Source organism: Sesamum indicum, linkage group LG4 (assembly GCF_026168435.1).
Source record: "Sesamum indicum cultivar Baizhima isolate 11 linkage group LG4, ASM2616843v1, whole genome shotgun sequence".
Taxonomy (NCBI): Eukaryota; Viridiplantae; Streptophyta; class Magnoliopsida; order Lamiales; family Pedaliaceae; genus Sesamum; species Sesamum indicum.
The window spans coordinates 15,797,718-15,820,891 of record NC_142660.1 but is presented as its reverse complement, the minus strand read 5'-3'; the positions used below and the strand labels follow the sequence as shown (position 1 = coordinate 15,820,891).

General features: G+C 29.3%; 1 pseudogene across 1 annotated transcript; it reads right to left on the bottom strand.

The window, feature by feature from the left end:
• Positions 1-2,797: 2,797 nt before the first annotated feature.
• On the bottom strand, positions 2,798-5,626 carry LOC105160893 (zinc finger CCCH domain-containing protein 29 pseudogene; annotated as a pseudogene). The gene is made up of 2 exons (XR_016065236.1): positions 5,467-5,626; positions 2,798-5,063 (listed from the first exon to the last, which is right to left on the bottom strand). The product of XR_016065236.1 is annotated as a zinc finger CCCH domain-containing protein 29 pseudogene (transcript).
• Between the last annotated feature and the right edge of the window lie 17,548 nt (positions 5,627-23,174).

Below are 23,174 nucleotides of genomic sequence, written 5' to 3'. Positions count from 1 at the left end.
ATTTATAACATGAAATTGTCAATACATGAAATTATTCAAAATAATTTTAGGTTTATTTCAATAACTTCATAGAATTATGTATTCTATACAATTGTCCATGGAAACTGCACCTTTGTACACCAAAAAGGGCATAAATATCTTTTTAATGATATTTAGTAAAAAAAATCGGCCCGAGTTTACGTTATATTTATTATCCGCTCAACTTTGGACTGATTTGCATCCAAATATGGATGGTTTTACAGTGGTCCACAATCATTTTGGTCCACGTGTAATTCATACTTGTAGATGCTCGTCTCCCATGTCCCAAGTGCAACTTTTTTTACCTATAGTATTTGTTACAAAATCATGGGGCAATTCTTGCACAAACCTGAACCAATCACATGTACAATTTAGAGAAATATAAACTTGTTTTGTTATTAGATTGGTTCAGCAGAATCAGATCCATTCAAGAATTTTTCCAAATTCATGCTATCTCCCTTATAAAATTACTAATTTAAGCATCTGACAGCAATAACCAGGGTCTGTGTACTGTTCTCATGTACTCCTTTATTGCAAATCACTATGAGAACTCACTTAAGTATTTTATATATCTTTCTGTACAAATTCAACTTCTTAAATAACGTCCAAATCCGAACACATTAAAAATAATTATAATATTTTTGACATGAATTCATTTGAAATCCATTTCTCGAATCCATAGGTTGAGGTGTAGTATAAGTTGATCCAAATAAAATGCCAGTTTATGTAGCTAACAAGGTGGGTGAAAGTCACGAAAGAGCCATGCACCTAAAAGAACACAAGTGACAAAGGGAATGATCACAAAGCAGTTCAGAAAAGTAGGAGATTTGTGTTGATCAATATGCATGCTTTTGTGAGGCTTCTTCCTATTCACATCCCCTTTCACTCCATTTTGAGTGACTTCATCTCTCATCAGTATCATCATTAGGGTATGTTTCCAGAACATAAGTATTTTTTTTTATTTTATTTTTGTAAAGTACTTCATACATTAAGATAAATAAAAAAGTAAACAGAATTCTACAACATAGATGCTAGTTAATTTCGTCCACAAAAGGTAACAAAGTAGAATCAGAACTAATACGGGTATGTAGGAGATCAAGATCACCCATCAAGTGGTCCGAATCAAGCTGTTTGAGACCTGAGAAGAAAGAAGCTCGTTAGGCTCGTTGGGTTGCCCCAACAAAGGCCCTTCAATACTTAAATCTATTCGAGAGTTTGTGTGATAGGGAGGAAAGCTTATAAAATTAGTGAGAAAGTAATAAACGACATATCGTTATCTAATATGTTTGAGGGTAGTTATAGGGTCAACTATCCATACTCATACAGATCCATATGTCATCATCTTGAACTCTCAAGTACAACGCCATCAGACGATCCTAGTTCTGAATCGGGTTGAATCGATGTTCGACACAACCCAAATGAAAAGAACGCAGATCTTAGACCCTGCTGAGTATTTTTAGTTCTGGGTTGGGGGGTATTATAGCTTTTTTTTAGACCTTGCTGAAATATATATATCCCCATCAAGAAACCATGATAAAACTAAAAATAGAAAAAACAAAATCAGTAGAAATTAACCCAATCCAGTTTGAGTGATCAACCCTCTAAATGAGAGCATGAACAGTGACGTTTACTTACCTGCTGATATAAATAATCTTTCAAAAAGTTAAACACTATAACCATCTAATGAGAGTATTTATCAAGAAAGCCAACAAGTCTTAACTTGGAAGACCTGTTGTTGTTGCATTAGATAGTGACTTCCACTGCCACAGAGCATGGAGCATTTTTGCACTCTTAAGGCTACCACATTTTCACAATGCAAACATAGTATCCTTTTTGCATGTGTGTGTGTGTAATGACTATTATACAGTGAGAAAAAAATTTAAAAAAAAAAGATTTTATTTTCTTATGTTTCTTCTTCCAAGAAATGTGGAGTGAAAAAACCCCCCACATTCCCTTTTTAAAGGGGAAAGAAGCATACACTATAAAGTATAAACTCATCCAAATCAGTGTTAGGAATTGCTTTTAGTCTAATTGTGAATTATTTTTTTTAAATAATTGCAAATCACAATATTTAAATGTATTCTCTTACGTCCATAATTACTCAAAATCTGTTTTTATTATAATAGTTTCGTGTCAATTAAAATAAAATATTATTCTTTTACTATTTATACTATTAAAATACCTATAAGATATTTTAAAAGTTATAACTTTTTCTCAAATATAACGTTGGGACAAGTTATAGATTTCAAATATGGGGAGCAATGAATGCCACACCACAATATATATACATATATATATAATTCTTCACTGCAATCAACTATTATGGTCAAAGAAAAAATCATGACGAATACCAATTAATCACGGCCCCACAAGAAGCTATTAGCTGTTGTTCATATAAGTGACGTCAACATATCGGTTATAGATAAAATCATAACAAATATTCTGACTGCAACTAAAAACTATGGAAAATATTGCTTAATGATGAAAATTAAGTCACATTGACTTTGTTTGACTATGGTTAATACTATTGATTTATCATAATTTTTAAATCAAGAGCATCTATAATATAGTGAAAAATCATTTTTTTGCAATCTGTGCTGTTTGTGCACAGAAATGGAACATAAACAGTTGCAGAAAAAAACAAGAATAGATGAATGATATGACACCATGGAAACCATATCAATTCAAGATTTCATCTCTTCAGCAATCAGATATTAACATCAACATTCCATTGCAGAATACAAAGAGGAATAATAGATCAATAAAGCTACACAGGAAATGTAGAAATTCCTTCTATTTTATCTTGCATATGAGAATTACAGAAACTTTTTCCCAGAGGGAAGAACACCTGTTTTGAAAAATACAAAAAATAATTAAAAAATTCTTTCTTCAGTCAAATCTTTCTACCAATTCTTGAAGTTGAAGCATGTGAGATTAGTCGTTCATTGATATATCGTATCGACAAGAATATTGAAAGAATATCAAACTAAGTGAAGATTATCTTCAAGCAAAGCTGTTTAAGCCACCATCTGTTCCTGCTCCATGTACATTTGATCAGCCCAGTAAGGCATAATATCATGAACGCCTCCATGCTTCTGCTCTGCACTGAATAGCCGGGTGCGACCGGAAGGGACGTCTTTCACCAGCGAATTGACCCAAGACACGTCTGGATCATCAATGTTCGATGAGATCATGGCTGCCGGTGCAGCTGTGTTACCACTTCGTATACCAAACGAAGCTGACTTCCGGAGTTTGTTGGCCTCGTCACCGTTGAACCCCCAGTCTAACTTCCCATTGGGAGAGCTCCAATCCGAGAGTTTGGATGGCATTAGACTAGGGGAATTTGCGGAACCAGAGAGGCTGGGGCGATAGCTAACTCCAGCTCGGTCGACAAAGCTCTGGCTGCGTTTTGTGAAGGCAGTTGACCTTGAGTTCATGACAGCCGCAGCAACAGCTGCAGAGGTGTCGAACCCATATGCGGAAGGCTTTCTTGCCGGTGAGCTAGAGAGTGGCGGGTAGCTCGCTCGAAGTTGGTTCATGTTTTGGCGAATTTGAAGCCCAGTCGGAGATTGCAACTGGGAGCTGGTTGTGTTGTTGATAGTAGGCGAGAGACCCTGCATATGAGATAGTAATGAAGGATCGAGTGATCCAAATACATCATCAAGGTTAGTAGGTTTTAAATCCGTGATTCTGCTGTACGGGGAAGAGAGGTTAGCCATCTCCTCTGCCAACTGCTGCCTTTGGTGCTGTTGTTGGGTTCGGATTTTCTCCAATCCAAGCATTTCCATATCAAGCTCAACGTCCCTTGCGCTCAAAGTGGTCTTGAGACGGCTGCCCGGGAGCTGCAATGTTGGCGGTGTAAGGTTCACCTTGTTCTGCCACATGCTTCCACCCATAGGAGAAGAACAATTAACAGAAGGGGAAACTGGCGGTGTCGATGTATTGGACAGGATCAACGAAGATGAACCAAGAGACAACGGACTCAATGTCGTTAAATCCATAGAATTAGCTGAAAGGGACTTCGGAGAAGGCATTGCTGAACCTGTAGAAGCATACAACGGGCGCAACTCCTCAGGTTTGTGTGCAAAAAAGCACACTTTCCGCGAGCAACCAGTCTCGTCCTTGCAAAGCCGGGTACGATATTGGGCCGGATGCAGCCAGGATTCAAAAACACCATGAGCATATTCACAAGCATCACCCTTTGCACAATTCCCCTTCTTGAACTCAGGGCACGGCACGCAAGTGTAGTTAAACTTCCTGGGATCGCGCCTCCTTGCGTTCTCACCCGGATGGACAAAAGGGCATTCCGTCCAGTCATGGGAGTAAGCCCTCGAGCAAGGCTTCACCTTGAAATTATACATCCTGAACTCATCAGTTCCATATATTCCAGTGTTGATATCAGGCAAAGATACATCCACCGGATACTCTTTCTTCTCAGCCCCTTCTTTCACTGCCTGAGGAGTCTTGCTTCCTTCTTCTTCGTCACCCTCCTCAGCCCGGCTGCCGGTTCCATTCAAGAGCATCTCCAGCATTCTCCTCTTTGAATTGCTGGAAGACTTAACACAAGGAGCAATCAGGTCGCCAGGTTTCTTCCCACAGGCATCAACAGCGCTGATATCACCACAGGCATCAATCAAGAGCTCAACAATCTCAACCGACGACCACGACCCACCGGCCGCAGCACAGTGAAGGGCCGTAGCCCCATCCGAGCCACATGCTCTGTTCACATCAACCTTGCCAGTTCCAATAATATACTTCAAAACCTCTGTGCTTCCATACAAAGAAGCAATCATGATAGGGGTCCTCTCTTCAAACCCCATCCTCTTAGAACCAAAGCTTCTGCCATACCAGAAGCTCCCCTCATCAAAATCACAACCCCTCTCCTCTACTTCACAAACAAAACCAGCCAAATCATCTGTGGCTGCCAATTCAAGCAATTTTGAGCAATTCTTGTGCAGAAACACGCTTTTATCCTCTTGAAACCCAGCCTCCATCTCCAAATTAAAAGAGCAATCTTCACTCTTGGAACCACTGCACATCAAATCCTGAAAAACAGCCCAAGAACAAAGAAATTCAAGACTCAGATACACAGCAAACACCAAATTCCACAAATATATGTAAACACCAATTACCTAACCAGAAAATATACTAAATCATTACACCTCATTCCAGAGTTGTCATACCCCCAAAAAAACTACTCTTTTTTCCACTTAAAAATCAATATGGACTCTTTCCACCACATAGCCAGGGTGTCAAAAGAAGCACTCTTTCAACAAATTCTTGAAACTTTTAAAAAAACAAGAAGCCCAAAAACACGACTTAAATCAAAACCCACATCACAAAAACTATCAAATCTTTGACACATACAACAAACCAATTCAACACACACCACCCCCTCCCTCAAACCCCACTCATAAAAATCAAGTCTTTAGTGTGAAAAAAGCATACCTCTGTATTCAAAAGGATAATTCTTTGAAATTGCAAAGACTTTGAGTTGAGAGAATCAGTGGGTTGTGGTTTAAGTTGTGAAAGGTGGAGTCTTTGAGATACATATATATACGCGTATATATATATTGCCTAAAAATTTACATAAAGCATGTGTGTGAGGAGGAAGGGAGGAGGAAAGTGTGACTTTTCTTCTTGCTTCTTTCTTTTTTCTTTTTTAAATTTCTTTTCTTTATAATTTCATGCCTTTTTCAATTGGTCAAAGTCAAAGTTCAAAAGAAGGGGTCTCCGTCTCCAACCTCTCACACACACTTCTTCTGTGCCTTACTTACTACTGATTCCATTTCACAAGAATGCAAATGCAAATGTAAATTAAAGTGAAATGTAATGCAAATTCAAACTCAAATGCAAATGCAGAGCGGGTCCCACCTGAATAGTTCTGCGAATCCAATTCCGGACCGCCATAACGGGTTTCTCCCGTCACTTCTGGGGTCCACGACAGAGGGGGTTTTCGTCTTTGAAAATTCCTGCTGGCAGCGAGTGACATCACGCTCCCCGCCTTGTTTTTGTTTTTCAAATAAAAATACAACTCTGGTGATATTACAACCAACAAATTATTTTTTATAATTAAAAAAATTAATAATTTACTCATATATCTTTTAAAATGAAATAATTTATTTTTCTAGATAGAGATAAATTATTTTATTATAATTAACACAAGAAATAAATTATTATTTTTTATAAAAGAATAATATTTATAATATCACATAAAATAAATTGCATTAAACCCTTCAAATAATAGTTGTTCTTACTACTACTTCCCTTGCCGAGTAAATGATTACTTGAAAGAAAATAATAATTGCTACATGGAACTAATGAGTGGTAGTATTTTTAAACAAATAAAATCCATAGTTTGATATTAGAGCGTAGAGTTCATTCTAATATTATATTCAAATTCAGTAATTGCGTATTTAGATTTGTACTGAATTTTGTGTGGACTGATGCAAGGAATCACACTCCTCAAATGTTCGTACTTGTACGAATCTACATATTCGAATTTTTGCCTTCCAGATGTTTAATGATCAATAGTGATGATAACAAGTCATCAAGTTGAGCCGAAACGAGTGCGATTAAATTCAAATAAAATGCGTGAAATTTTAGTTCTATTTGAGTACATAAAATCCTAGGAATGATATATTTGTCCTTTAGATACCTTACTGCCTGGATCCCATCAATATTTAATGGCCTTATGTTTGAATAGATTGAATATTGTTTATTCAAGAATTTAATAATTATAATGTTTTAATTATTTTAGGATGTACGATTTTGTTGTTATGTCTGCTTTTGTCAATGTATAATTGAAGTGGGCTTCACTTTCCAGCACGCCATTATATTATGAGATTTATGGAATAAAATTCTTTTAATTTTGAATTATCTAAACAAATTCAAAAGTTTTCACTTTATTTCATATATAAGAAGTAAACAAAGTTTTTTTTAAAAAAAAAAATCTAGTTTTCATTCATAAAATGACTATTTTTTATCCAATTGCTATATTTTTAGATAATATTTTATTAAAATTACACCCTTTTGATTATATATATATACACTTTACACCCCTAAACTATGCATAAAATGCATTTACACCCCTAAACCATAAAACGTATAAAATAGCCCTTTGTTATAGACACTACTTTTTTTTTATAAAACTGCCTTATTATTTATACCCCTAAAATATCTCTATTACAACCATTCTTCTAAATATAATCTAAATTATTATAAATTTTTTATTTAAAACAAACACTACCCAAAATTTATGATTTTTATGCTAAGTATAGAATCTGTATAAACTCCATAAATTTATAATTTTTATATTTTTTTATATAACTGGTAAAATATTTACATAAATTTTGCTTGTGCTATTATATACATTGATTTTTCTTAAAAATAAATTATCAATACAAATTTAAAATATTACATCGAGCATATATATATACATATATTGTAAAATATGCAAATTTATAATATAATTAATATAATATTCTATATTTTTTAAGTAATGATATGATATACTTTTATTATGTGGACATGTAATTGAATAAAAATTTATAAGTTATATAACATACTTTTTCTATAATATTATTGTCTTATGCATTAACACATATTTACATGTACTTTTTACCATTATTTATTTACTTTGTAAAATAGATTTACATGTATTGAGCTTGTAAATATTTTTTGTGTTCCATAATTTATATAAAAATATAAATTATAAGAATTATTTTTAAAATAAAATGTGACTACAATTTTAAATTTTTAAAAATAATTTCAGGGAGATACTTTGATAAAAATATATTTTGAGAAATAAAATAAAATATACAGGGGTAAGTGAGAAGGGTATTTTTCTCTAAATTATTTTGTCATGGGTGTTTTTGTTTATCTTTTATACTTTAGGGGTGTAAATAAGATAAAATGCATAATTTAAGAGTGAAAAGCGTATTTAACCCTATATTATATTTACCGCCTTATAAATATAAAATTATTATATGAGAATGTCAAATAAGAGATAAAATTAAAAACTTATATACTTTTTTTTGCTGAACATCATCATTTTCATCTAAACCCTAACGGGCACTGATCAAGTATAAATAAAAAATTTTGGAGGGGGTATAAGTAGAAAATTTTAAATTTTTTCGAGAAAAAAATTGCAATTTGAATTTTTAAAGGGGGTCTACTTTGTATAATTAACCCTTACTTTTATTAATAAATTTTCAAGTTTAATTTTTTTAATAAATTTAACCTATTCATTCTTAATTCATATTATTTTCTGATACCAAACAAAATAAAATATTTACACTTCACTCCCCTTCTGCTAATATCAAATAACTGTAAGAAAATATATCTCTATATATGTGTATATTAATCTTCAGTTAAACCAAACAAATTCTTAGGATTCAGTGTTGACATCTATGGTATGACCTCATCAGCGAAAACGAAATCATTGGACAATAAAGAAAAAGACAGTGGAAGTAGTGGACGCGGTGGGAATTTCCAACGGATATGATTGATGCACGCGCTGTTGTGGGGTCCAGCGCCAGCCCCCCAACAGTTTATCACGTACGCGCATATTCACAGTACTATTTCCACTTTGGATCATCATATTCAATTTCTCCCACGTTTTCAATGCGTTTACTCCAAATACACTTCATTAGTGGATAACCTTGAAATTTAGGACAACCTCTGTTTTGTTTATTATGTTTACTACAACTAGAGTGTGTTGGCACGTTCAAACGAGTGTGCATAATTAAATAAAAAATATAGAAAATTAAAGTCAGTAAAAAATTAAAAAGAGTGGGCGATTTGAGGGTTTAGAAGAGCGAATTGAGATGTAGAAGAATGACTAGTTAACAAATAAATAAATTAAATATTTAAAAATATATAAATTAGCGTATCAGAGCATGCTCTTAAAACCAATGTATATTCATAAAATATTTATTAATACAGTCCTCAAGTTGGTAAAGAAAATTGAATTCTCAATCGTATGATAAGAAACGACTTATATTCTTACGAACTAATACCAACAAGTACGGCAGTAAATTCTCATATAAGACCCAATAGGTATTTTTCTGGTGAGGTGGTTTACAAGAAATATAACATTTGATCATGGCTAATTGAGATAGATAAATAGCCATAGCAAAGAGTTATTGATCACATTCACACAATGATTTTTGACCGTGGTTTTTGCGAGGGTGGCTAAAAGTCATGACAAATATTTTTACCATGACTCTTGACTATAGCAAATAATATTTTATAGTGGAAAAACTATTTTTTTTTCTTGGTTGTTTTACTTAATTATGGTTAACAATAGTTATTTATTACAACTTTTAACCATAATTTTCAGTATTATAGTTAATAGTATTTTTTTTTCTAATGATATAAAGAACATTATTTGGCGTGGTATGAGCTTTGGTAAGGTGCTACCTGGCCGTTAACAAACATATATTGATTTTGTGTCAAGAATTGGGACATTTATCATTGGATTTATGATGCAATGAGTGTGTCTTGCTTGACTTATTTCAAGAAAAGATCAAACTCTATTAATTGGAATGATTATTACATCATTAAATTAATATATCAATGATTAAGTTACTAGAACATTAGTTTATAGAGCATGTGCCCAAATACAGGAAACATAAATGGAATTAGCTAATTAAGTGTTCTCATGTGTAATGGACTAGCTAGAACCCATTTATATATATATACTAGTTGTTGTGGTACGTAATTTTTGCGTATATATCATAAAATAAAATTTTTATGCTTTAAAATATATTAACTCAATACATTACATTAATAAAAAAAAAGATAGAAAAAAATAATTTATCGATTAACGTAAAATTTGAAAAGTTGAATAAGTTAGTTATTTTATTATAAATAACATTTTCTTACGTCACAAAAAAATAGTGCAACGGTGTCATTAACCAAAAGACTTTTATTTTTATATTAATAGCTTTTCCAATTTGATTTTATAGATTTCCTCAATAAACTTGTTTCGTTTCACTGTGACAACTATTTCTATAATTTTATATTTTTAGAAATTATTATATCTCTTTGAGCTTTTTAATTCGCATCATTGGAATTGAATATCACGACAATTATTGATTGGGAGCAGTGCTTAAAGTTGGCAGGCTTTATGTCAAATAACACAATTGTGGGATATTTCATGAAAGAGACGTTGATAAGAGATGGAATTATTTTCTGGTATAATTTAATTAAGGAAAATTATATTCCCCTCCCTTAAAGTTTGGTGTAATTATACTTAATTTTTTTATAATTTGAAAAATTATATTTAGCATGCTTGATATTTGTTTTCATTTAACGAATGAGTCCCTCCGTTAGTCAAAATTTACCAAATTTGTTTATACTAATAAAAAAATCAGAAAAAATCTGTTAACCCCTGATTGACTTGTTATTGACTTGTCATATAAATTTTTTTATGATTAAATTACCCTTATATGCCTTCACGTGTCAATGCATTTGAAGAGGTATATCTTCACGTTTTAGACCGAAAAAAAATATTTGACCTGCAATAAGTCAGTTTTTTTTTTTTATTAATGTCAACAAATTTAGTGAACTTTGACTAACAGGAGAACTTATTTGTTAAATGAAACTAAACCTCAAGGGTGTCAAATGTAATTTTTCAAACTATAGAGGATCTACATATAATTAAACCAATCTCAGGGGATGAGAGTGCAATTATCCCTTTAATTAAAGATGAATTTTAATTTCTTGAATTTTTATTTAGAACTATAATCTTTTATGAAATTATGATAAATTTCAAATTTACTCAATGTAAAATTATTTGAAATCCTTTTTCTAATTTTTTCTGCTCAAATCCAAAAATTTCAATCTAAATATAGCATAAAGGAAGAGTACTCCCACTAATAGTGGGAAAAACTCATTATTTATTCAACCAATATCTACGCTATTAATAAAATATGGGTGGCTTTTTTGTGTGTTGTAATCTATATTAATATGACAAGAAATAGCCCTCACATTTATAAATGGTGGTTAATGACATCATTGCATTAATTTTTGTGAATTTGAAAATGCCCTTCAATTCATAAGATAATTAATTTATTCTACTTTTTAAAATTTACATTAACTGATAAATTAATTTTTTTCTTTTTTTAAATATAATGTATTGATTTATAGATTTTACTCTTATTTATGATATATTTTAAAATATAAAAGATTATTAATTATCTATATATCTATAAAAAAAAAAAAAACAATTTGGGTTGAATGCATATGTTCATTACAAACAGTATGGATGAAACAGGCCCAACTAAACTTGGGTTGGGCCTATTTTGGACAATCAGACAAATGGGCTCAAAACAAAAGTAGCCCCTTTTTTCCGTTGATAGTAGGGTAAATTGTAAACATTTTTGCCTTGTTCGTGTGAAAAATATCTCATGAGTTTGAGTTTCGGATGTGAGCTAGAGAACTAGCTTTGAACTGTCGTGAAAAACCAAACAAATTGTAAGCTCCCTTGTTAGTTTATTATCTAGGGTTAAATACATCGTGTATTTTGTTTTCTTGTTCGATTACTTTTTTCCCTTTTTGTCTATTTCTATGTTACGTGGAGGATTGTTGCATTTAGTCTTATGTTTTTGTGTCTTTCTAGATCTTCGGTAATATTCTTGTAAATTTGTAGTCTTACATGTTGTTTTTTATTGTTTAAATTGTTATTCTCTATTAGTATGTACGACACTTGATTTGGATCGAGGTTATATCTGAGCTAGTTAATGACATGGATAGGTAACCTCGATTAGGACATGGATGGTCGACATTTGAGAACAAAAAATCGTTACATTCAATAAGGTGGATAGCAGGCGATAACCCTTTAATACTTAAGTTAAATAAGTGCAATCAATAACGTACCATCTATCATGAATAAATACTGGTACTTATAGAAGGTCCTATATAATACAAATCCTCATGCAATATTTGTGCCTCCCATTGGAGGAGGCGTGATTTACGGTTCTCATAGCAGGCTGTCGGGCCAATTAAATTAAATGTGATCTGATCCGAATAAAAACACGCGGATTTTCTAACCTAATTTTTCATATTCTTATTCCCAAAGATTTTTTAGGGTATTTTTAATAATTTCAAGTTTATTTGTATCTTTAAAGATTTTTTTTATTTCAAGATTTCGCAAAATAGAATATGTTATATTATAATTTCCACAAAGTATAGTTTGGGTTTGAATCCAAAACAGAGGTCCACTAAAAAATCCGACCCGTTTGAGCCCAGCAACCGTAAACATTTCTCCGGATTCAATTGGGTTGGAATTGAAATGGGTCGAAATCATAAGGCAAAAACAACTTCTCCCCTTCTATGGGTTATTCGTACTAGTTATCGTAGCACGTCGTCTCTGTATATATAATAAATTATTTTAATATTTTAAAATATATTATAAATAAAAATAAAAATATAAATTAATATATTATATTTTTAAAAAGAGAAAGAAGAAAAAACCCAACTTAAGTGTATTATCAATATAATAAAAAAGTTGGTGTAGTAGTGCCACAACTGCCATTTGTGAATGAAAAATATCTTTTTTTTTATTTTTATTAACTAAAAGTTATGGCACTCCTTTCCCTGCATACATATAATAAATAAAATATATAAACCAACATATCATATTTTAATAAATAAATAAATAAAAGAAAATTAACTTAGGGATATTATTTACAAAAAAAAAAAAAAACATGGTGGGTAGGTATCAGAAAAACCACCGTTTGTGAGTAAAGAGTAGGTGTGTAGGTTTTTTTTTTTTATATAATATTTTCAATTAAAATCCACATTTTTGTAATTTAGCTATATTTATATAGTGCTCATTCATAGTACAAATTAGACGAAATTAAACCCTACTACTTCATATCTTAGTAGCAACTAGCAAAGTCTAGAAATCCACACGGGTTTATCAAATCATCAGGGAAAAAAAAAAAAAAAAACCCAGTAAATTACATCAATACCCTTTAAAATTAGCCCATATTACACAACCATAGGCACATCCCCTATAAAGGTATTAGTATAATGTACTACATAAGATGTTTGTGTAAAATTTCGTCACTGAATAAGATGTACTTTATAATTATAACTACAACCTCAAAAGGTATATTTCTAATTTTAAAAATAATAGAAAATATTTAGGGTTAACTACACGTAGACTCTCTCTAAAAATGTGAAATTAGAATTTTCCCCAAAAACATTTTGAAATTATACTTACACCCTTCGAAAATTCACTATTTACACTTGACTCTCTTTTGTTAAGATTTAGACAAAAAAAATGCTGATGTTAGCAAAGAATTGCATAAATTTTCAATTTTATCCATCATTTAATATTTTTATGTAATAATTTCATAAGGAAAAAATATAATGATGTTAACCCCACTCCAGGTATATTATATTTATCCCTTTCTAGGTACAAAAATATACATAAAACTATTAAATGAGGGACCAGAATTAAAAATTTATGTATTTTTCTATACTTTCATCAGTCATTTCCGTTCGAACCCTAATGAAAGGGATTTAGGTATAAATTGAGCATTTTTGAAAGGAATGTAAGTATAATTTCAAATTATTTTAGAAAAAAACATAATTGAACATTTTAAATGGCGTCTAAGTGTAATTATTTCTAATATTTATATAATTAGCCTTAAATTCAGGGGTGTTAATGCAATTTATTAAAAAATTTATCTATTTCAAAATTCAACCACATGTTGCAAATAGTCAACAAGAAGTTGTGTCCTGGAAACCATTTTGATAGCTGATGTCCCAATCAAAATAAACGCTTGACCTCTCACTCCACCAATTGTTATCCAGATCACAACCTTATCTTCCACGCACTGAAATAGACACTTTTATCACACTCACAGTTTTAAAATCAATGCTTTGTCCCCTCCATTCACCACTTCTGATTCGTGCTGCTGTAATTAGTGGCACGCTCGATGTACGTGTAAAAATATTTAAAAATTATATAAAAATTAATTTTGTATTAAAATTTCATTTACATGATTTTTTTTGTAAATAAAATTTTTTAATTGTTTATTTGTATGAAATACGAAAAACGAATATAATTTTAAATTGAATTTTGAGATAAAAATAAATAAATTTTTAAAGGAAAAATGTGAAAAAAATAGAGTAGAAGAGCGAATAAAGCAAAAACTAAATAAATATAAATAATTGAGGGAAAAGTTAAATTTTTTCGATTAAGTATTGTTGGAAGTTGAAAGGCGAGAGGAAAAAAAAAAAAAAAAGAATGCCGGATCTTTGGTCATCAAAATATCTCTTCAATTATTAAAAGAGTATAAATAAATATAAATTATTACCATATTTATGTTTTTCATATGTTATATATATATGTTAAAATATTATTATTTAATGATTAACAGCTTAAATTTTTAAATAATATAATCATTTAACTAAAACCGTTCTTTCTTTTCTTTTTTTTGTTTCTCACATCTCCAATTATTTGATATTTTTTCTCTTCTAGCTATATACACTTTTTAAATTATGGAATTTTTTTACTTATCATAATTTAATAAACACATCAAAATAATATAACTCACATTTATTAAAAAAAAAAAATCTCGATACTCACAACAATGGTTAATGACATTACTGCACTAATTTGTAAATATAACAATTATACTACTAATTAGATCCTTCTAAACTTATAATTATATATTTTATGTTTAACAAAAGTAACTGCACATTATTTTCTGATCCCATTATACCAAAAATTAATAATACCTTAAGTTATTTTTTAAAAATATAATTTATTAATTTATATATTTTATTTTTATTTATAATATATTTAAAATTATTAAAAAATATTTATTATACATAAATAAAAATAATATACGACGACAGCTAATTTTAAAAAATTTAAACACACACATTGAGGGCGACAATGACACTATCGCTAATAAAAGCTGAGGCAACCCACCCAACCACCGGAAAGCTCGTGGAGCACGTGCTGCTATACAATTTTAATTTAAAGCAGAGGCTGACTTTTTTCTGGTCCTCAAATTACCTCTTTATTCCTATTCGGCCCCTTTTTTGTTTAATTCTTCCACTTTTATTATTATTATTATTATTTTTGTCTTTTTTCCTCGTCACAAATGAGAATTTGGTTTTGTGATTAGTGATTTACAATCGAGGTTTCTCTTATATGGTAAGGTTGATATCTTGTAACTTTTTATTTAGTAAAAAAAATTGAGTTTAAATTCCATTTATTTGTTTATTTATACAATAGTTTATATTTTATTGTCACGTTGCTTTATTTATTATGAAATTATTGATGGATATGTATATATATATATATATATATGTCAGGATTTTTAATGTTTTTGATGTGAAGTATTATGTACTTGTGTTATATCGTGTGGGATATTATTTAATCTGATTTCATATGAGTTTTAAATTTTATCTTAAAAAAGACGTATTGTTAGGGAGATGAGGTTACAGGACTTTTGAGTTGTTTGAGCTCTTTGTTTGCTTGTGTGGGATGCGTGGAAGTATCGTACCACCCACCCCCACCCTCCTCCCCGGGCGAGAGGCTTTGGACGGGCGCATGGCGTTGTTCCCATATACAACATGCAACGTGGGATGCAATTAGTGTCCGTTGCGCGATGTACAGTTTTCTAATTTCGTATGAACACCAAAGGATTTTGTCCTGTAAGGAATAGGAAAAGGAGGTTTTTGAGTTTATATATCGTTTGTCTATGATCAATATAGGATGCACGACAACATTATCAAATTCGATAATGTGCCGTATGATTTAACTGATCGATTTTATTAAAAATAAAAGTGAAAATAAGATGTTTGTTGTATGCTCAATAATCACCATCATTAATCCACTTAATTAATCATTAGTCTTATCAGGGAAAAGAATCATTAATTTTCTACTTTTAGATTAGAGTGGGGTTAACTTTTTCAGGTGGATTTTCACTTTTGTAAGTCAGTCAAAGCAAAATAAATAATATTGACATTGTACCTAAATTTTTATTTGTTTGACAATGGGGGAATTCGAATATTTCATTTTTCTTCTTATATATATAGAAATATTATTTTTTAAAAACATTAAAATGCTTATTCGAAATTTTATTTCAAGAAAACTCGTCTGGTTTTTCTCACAAACTTAGACTTAAAATTAATTAATTTAATAAAATATAGCATATTCACTTAATAATATACTGATATGACACTATTGATAATCTAAAATAATATTAAATACAAATATTAGAATAAAGAGTATATTAATGAATGTGGCACCACTAATAATAAAACAAATACATTAAAATAACTGATGTAAACATATTAAAAAGAATAAAAAATCTCACTGTTGGTTTCACATGTTAGTTTTATTTATTACGATTTTCTCATATATATTACATCTTACAAGTTGAAATTTTTCCCCATGTTAGTCCCCACGTGCATAATTGTCCAATGATTGATAAAAAATGTATAGAAATGCTAACAATTTCGTTAATTATTGAACGAAAAATGCACGTGAGGGCTAAAAAACATTTCAAATTATGGAATGCCATATGAGAGAATTTTAACAGATGAGACTATAGAGTTTATTAAAAAAATATCTGATTTTCATGTCGGGTTTAGGAACAAAGCTCTTATCAAATAGACTCCTCTCCATACACGTAATTAATTCAACTAAAGTGAAACGAATAATGATATATGGCGCAACATGTTTCGGAAAAGTCTTATTAGCTTTTGCAACATTCGATCTTGAAAGTCAGCACGATTCATCTATACTAATATAAAAAGAAGAGGTCATATTCACTATCAATTTTTTGTAAAGTCAAAAATACCTCTGACTTATTCAGTTTACATTAACTAATTATAAAGTAATTTTGTTTTCTTTCAGAGATATAAAGCGAGTGCACCGAAAAAGAACGGGAACTGGGTCGATCTATTCTATGGCGAAGCATCCGAAGCATAACTGCACACTCACACGATCTTTGCCGAGAGATAGGAGCATTCGGCTTTTTGTAAGACCAACAATCCGGAGAAAAGGGAAAGTTGCACAATTCCAATTCAAGTTGACGAGGGACAGGGGCGATGAAAGAACTAAACTAGCTCCAAAGGCCTTCCATTGCTTTTTCTTTTTCAATATAATACATTGATATATATTTCATTCTTACTTATAATATATTTTAAAATATAAAAAATTATTTATTATATACACACAAAAACCAAGATTCGTATTTTAATTACGGGATGAAATGCATTCGAATCTGACCGTAGTCCCAATCACCCCATAAAATTGACCATTACCTATAAAATCAATAATTATGATCCACCCATATTTCTGTTGATGCTTCCGTCCAACATAATACTACGTAAATATCACATTGCACGACAACAACATTAAAGACACACGAATTCGTGTTCACATTTATAACTCTGTCCTGACGCCAGTGGTTGAAATATCACAATTCAAATGGAAAACATATGACATAATTGAGATGGTCCCTCTTAATTAAGTAATAAAAAAGTACGCAAAGAATGATCGCCACTTAGTGCTATATATGTTAGTTGGCAGAGTTGAGAGCTCGTAAGTATGTGATAGTAGGACTCAATTTTTACTTATATAATTCTCATATTTTATCATATAATTATAAGTCGTTAGTATCAAATTTATCAATACAAGACTAAATTTATCTAGAAAAAAGACTAAATATAAAATAATCAAGACTAAATTCATCAAGAAAAAGATTAGATGTGTAAATAGAGTAAGTTTTAGGATAAAAAAATGTTAATAACATATAATGTGTAAATTGAGCCGTGGATATAAATTGACAGTGGCCGTTTTCAAAGACTACATATAATGGTACGACTTTCTTGTTATCGAGTAGGATCCACATCATTAATATTTAATATCATTAATTTTAAAATAATTATGATCAATTAAAGAATTAAGAGGATTTGATATTTCCATTTTGAAAAATGATATCCCTACTCTACATTGACTTTGTACTTAAACAATTTACGGTATCGCCCATTACTTTATGAGATAATATAATTTATTAAATAACCACATTATTCAAAAATTTAAAACGATTAGAAAGAAAATTATTTAATATAAAGATAAACTACAACTATTTTTTCAAAATTTAATATAATTACGAATTTTCTCTTATTATTTGAAAAATTATAAATACCCTTCTCAAATAAAAAATAATTGTGTAGCTCTTAGACGGTGAAATGAACATTACTACTTTATCCTTGATGAAATATTTTAAAAATAAATATTGAGGGTAGGTAAAATAAATAATCTATAGGGAATATTAGTCCATATAATAATATTTTAAAAATTTATAATCCAAAGAGCATTTCGATCAATTGATCATATGAAAATTGGCTCGTCGTTAGATGAATATTAAAATTAGGAGAAATTCGTAATTTCTCAAACAACGAGTAGGTATTTGTAATCATGTCAAATCTTATAAGGGGAGGTGGTAGATAATTTACGCTTAATATGAATATCTTAACAAGAGATTCAAACTCAGTATCTCTTATTCGGTCTGGTTCTCATACCATATAAAATGAATATTTTATTTAAAAATTTAAATTGTTAAAAAAATCATTCTATATTAATATAATTGTAGAATTATGCAGCCGACCAAATTTAGCATTATTTAATGAATAGTCTTATATAGAGACTATGCAGTGAGTCATCATATTATCCGGATCTAAAAAAATATCCCAATTCCAGTCAATCATGATCATAACTATTCCAGTTACGATAGAAAATATATGAAATACTCAACGACTCATTATCATTGCAATTTCTGTTGTATTTTTAATTTTATTTCACATATACACTAAACAAAATATAACATTAATTAGTGATAAAATATTAAGTGACGATTTTTTTAAAATTATCACTAAAAATATGTATTAAGTGACTAATTTTAATCTTATTATTATATAATTATTAGTGACAACTGACAAAACTTGTACATAAAGTTGTCACTAAATACAATAAATACTTGTTGTATGTCGTCATTATATATGTGACACTAATTATATTTATGACAACTTTTCGTGCACATTTTTTTGTCACTAATTCTTTGTAACAACAGTTATTACAAAATAATAATAATTATTAAAATCTTAAAATTCATTATTGTGATAAAATAAATAATATCGTCACTAAATATATATAACTAGTGACTGTTAAAATTTTCATTTCGTATTTTTTCCCCCTAATTCTATTTTCTTGTAGGAATATACACGCCATGCACATGTACAAAATGTTTTCTAAATAAGTTTGATGACGTAATGTTTATACACATGATGCATACATATAAAATATAATAAAAGTCAAAATAGAAAATTCAATCCGCTGACAGCTTTCCTTTTGTGTAATTATATAGACGTACATTAATAACAAAGAGGCCACAGTATCCAACATGTGTTTCATAAGCATGTTTGTTTGTCCTCAATAATTATTGTAGTTGGGATTGACCTTAACGCATAAATAATAATAAATAAATAGAAAATATCATATAAAAATAAGTCATAATCGACGGTTGTTGTTGTTGTCAATTTTCTTACAATGTTTGTGATTAAAATAACATTAGTGGTAGTTAGAACAAGTTAAATAATTTATAGTACAATAGGAAAAGTTGAGCACGAAATTATATTACAGAACAAGACGGGCTTGATTTATGGCTTTTGTGAAAGTAATTATCCGAAGCATTTTGAATATTTGACAAATTAATTAACTTTATTTCACAAAATAAAATTCATGGTCATGTTATATTTGATTTACGATTTTTATTTCACGTTCAGTTACTAACATAAGAAATATGATTTTTTATTATGGTTAATTACTATGGTAAAATGTAAAATATTGTGCGGGCTATTAATTAATTACAGCTGCACAGTAACTGTTAATTGTTGTTTTGCAAAGGAGACCAAAAACATTTGATATAGTTAAAAATTGTGGCAAAATATTTCAATCATAGATAAAACTGTAGCGAATGTCGATTAAGAGTGGTCAAAATTTAATTATTCGTATCGAATTTGTTTGGTCATGATAAGTAGTATTGATTTACTACGATAGTGTAAGGGATAATCATTTTCTATTTTATTTTAATTTTTGTAGTGCACTCTCGACTAATCAAAATAAGAAAGAAAGGTTATCATCTCTTCAACTTAATATGCTGCGGGTTAAACAGTTAAAATGACACACAAAGACAAGGTTCAATGTCGTTTTTTTTCGCCCCGACAACTCTACTATTGCAATTATTGATTTTGAATCTAAGTATAGGCCTTGGAATACGTGGATCTATATATCCTCTGACACATTGACCCCTGCATTTACTAGGGACCTCCATAAAAAAAACGTGTGATTTATGATTGTGTATTCTTAAAAAAAACATATATATAATTATTAAGAAAACTTACTCAAATTCCCGAAGGTTTTCACCATGAAAATAACCACAACAAGCCTAACAACTGGTGATGCATGTTATTTCACTATCCAAATCCAGAAGGCATAGATCCCATGTCAGATAGCAGACATTTGGGTCACCAAGCAAAGTTATATATTTATTTCGATTGACTTGTTACTGAATTATTGGAAGTTAAATATTTCTTTTCTGACTAGGTGAAGATATACCTCTTCATATGTATTAATAAATCAAGATGTATAAGGATAATTTGATCATTAAATTTTTATTTAACCTACTATAAATTAATAATAAATCAATCGAGGGTAAATATTGATTTATAACCGATTTTTTTAAATTACTATCAATAAATTTGATAAATTTTAATTAATCAAGTGACTTATTTGTGGGATGAAAGCAAACATTAGGGTACTAGACATAATTTTTTAAATTACAAAGGGTTAGTTCGGTCCATATCCGATGTGGGCGTTAGAGCATTAAAAGGACCTTTCCCTAGTACGAGAGGACCGGAAAGGACGCACCTCTCCCTATATAAAATGCAAGGCGACTTTCGTAAACATGTTTTGGTACTATTATCCTCCTTAACAACCTGCAATTAGAATGTTTGCCTTCAATATTGACTCTAAGACATAATTATAATAAAACAAACTAATGAATAAATAACTCAATATTAAATTTTGTATAAATAAATATATTATTATAGACCGTTGATATTAAATTACGTCGTACTTTTATTTTAATTCAAAATTTAGAAAAATACTATAAAAAAATTATATTTTTCGTACATAGCACGAGTTTCATGCTAGTATTTAATAAATTTTTTTTTTACTGTGTTTATGATTAAAGTAATACTTTTTGGTCTTAGAATATATTAAAAAAAAATAATAATAACGTGAAAACAGGAAAAGTCGGACACGAAATTGCAAGAGACTCGACTCTTGATTGATGGCTTTTGTTAATGTTAATTATCCTCAAAAGCATTTGAAAATTTCGGAAATTAACTTTATTTCTTCAAGATTTTATTTTATTTTATGAAAATGGTGATTATATATTATATTAATATTAATAAGTTGAGAAATATATCAATTCAATTAATAAATTTATAGGCAATAAATATATATTAAGTGAGATAAACACCCGTACGTCTGATGAGACTAGAACACATGATCTTTAACTTATTTATGAGATTTCAATCTTAATTAATTTCTTAAGAATTTAGCGACTTTAATTAATTTCTTATAGTCAAAATCAGCTGAAAGAAAGATAGTCGATTTGTTTTACTTAATTTATGAGAAAAATGCAAGCAACCATCTGTGATATTGTAAATGAGCAAATTACCCTCCTATAAAAAGAAAATATCAACTTGACTCCTTGATTTTCTAAAATACAGCGATTTACCTTTTTAAATAGGGAGGTAAATTGTTCCATTTTAAAAAATAGAAGGGCATAAATTGCTATTCTTTTTTATAAAGGGATAATTTGCTCATATGCAATATCATAAGGGGATAAATTGTTATCACTCCTTAACTTATATTTGATTTGCATTATTAGTCGCAAAAAAGTTTTTTTTTTTTTTTTCTGATTGCATAAAAGATTATTGTTTTTTTTCTTTTATATTCATTTACCAATAAATATATGAACGATTTTAAAAATATTTGCATAGAATACTAAGAATAGTGCATTTCTTTTCTTTCGCATTCATACTTATTAATAAAAATAATATTTATTTATTTATATAGTGATACATTAAAAATACTAAAATATTTTTTTTCTTCTTAACAGATAAATGGGGAAAAAGCAAAATAATAAATACTTTAGTATCTAAGATAATAAATTAAAAAATAATATAATAACAATATGTCGTATAAGAATTAAAAAATAAGCAGGAAAAAAATCCAAAAAAAGACCAAAAAAAAAAAAGAAGAAAATATTTGAAGGACGAAAAAAAAAATTGTATTATATATGTGGTGTTGTCGTAATTTTCAATGTATTTAAGGGGTCAAAACGACATTGTTTTTGTTGATATATTTTATTCTATTTTTTAGATATTTTAAAATATAAAAAATTATTTATGATATGCAGATAGAGACAATGTGTTATATTAAAAAAATATAATAAAAATGGTTAATATACATTTTACTCTCTAAACTATTCTTTATGTAATATTTACCCCCTAAATTAATAAAAATAACACTTATCCCCTAATTAGATGAAATTGTCTCTCATGCCTTGAATAATTATATTATTCCTTATATTTTAGTATTTTATATATTAAATCATCACCAAATTATTTTCTAACTAAAAATATTTTTTAATAAGTGAAGAATTTAAATTAAAAGCGGAGTAATAAGTTATAGATCCGCAAAAAATTAATATAATACCTTTTGACAAGTATACTGTTAAAAAGAAATTGAGAATATATATACTTAACCAAAAGTTAAACACTTTAAGAATAAATTAATATGCTTTTCCATATTTTCTAAACATATATATTTAAGAAACATATATATAATTATTCATTTTTATATAAAAGATTAAATAGTTAATAACTTAATCTTATTACCAAATCAAGAAAATCTTTTACATGAAAGTTCTTTTTATGTATTTATTTGTACTCATTAATTCATTACTTAATTTGAGTATGTAAAATATAATAAAAATTGAACTATTTAATTAATAATTATATTGTATTTCATTATAATTAAA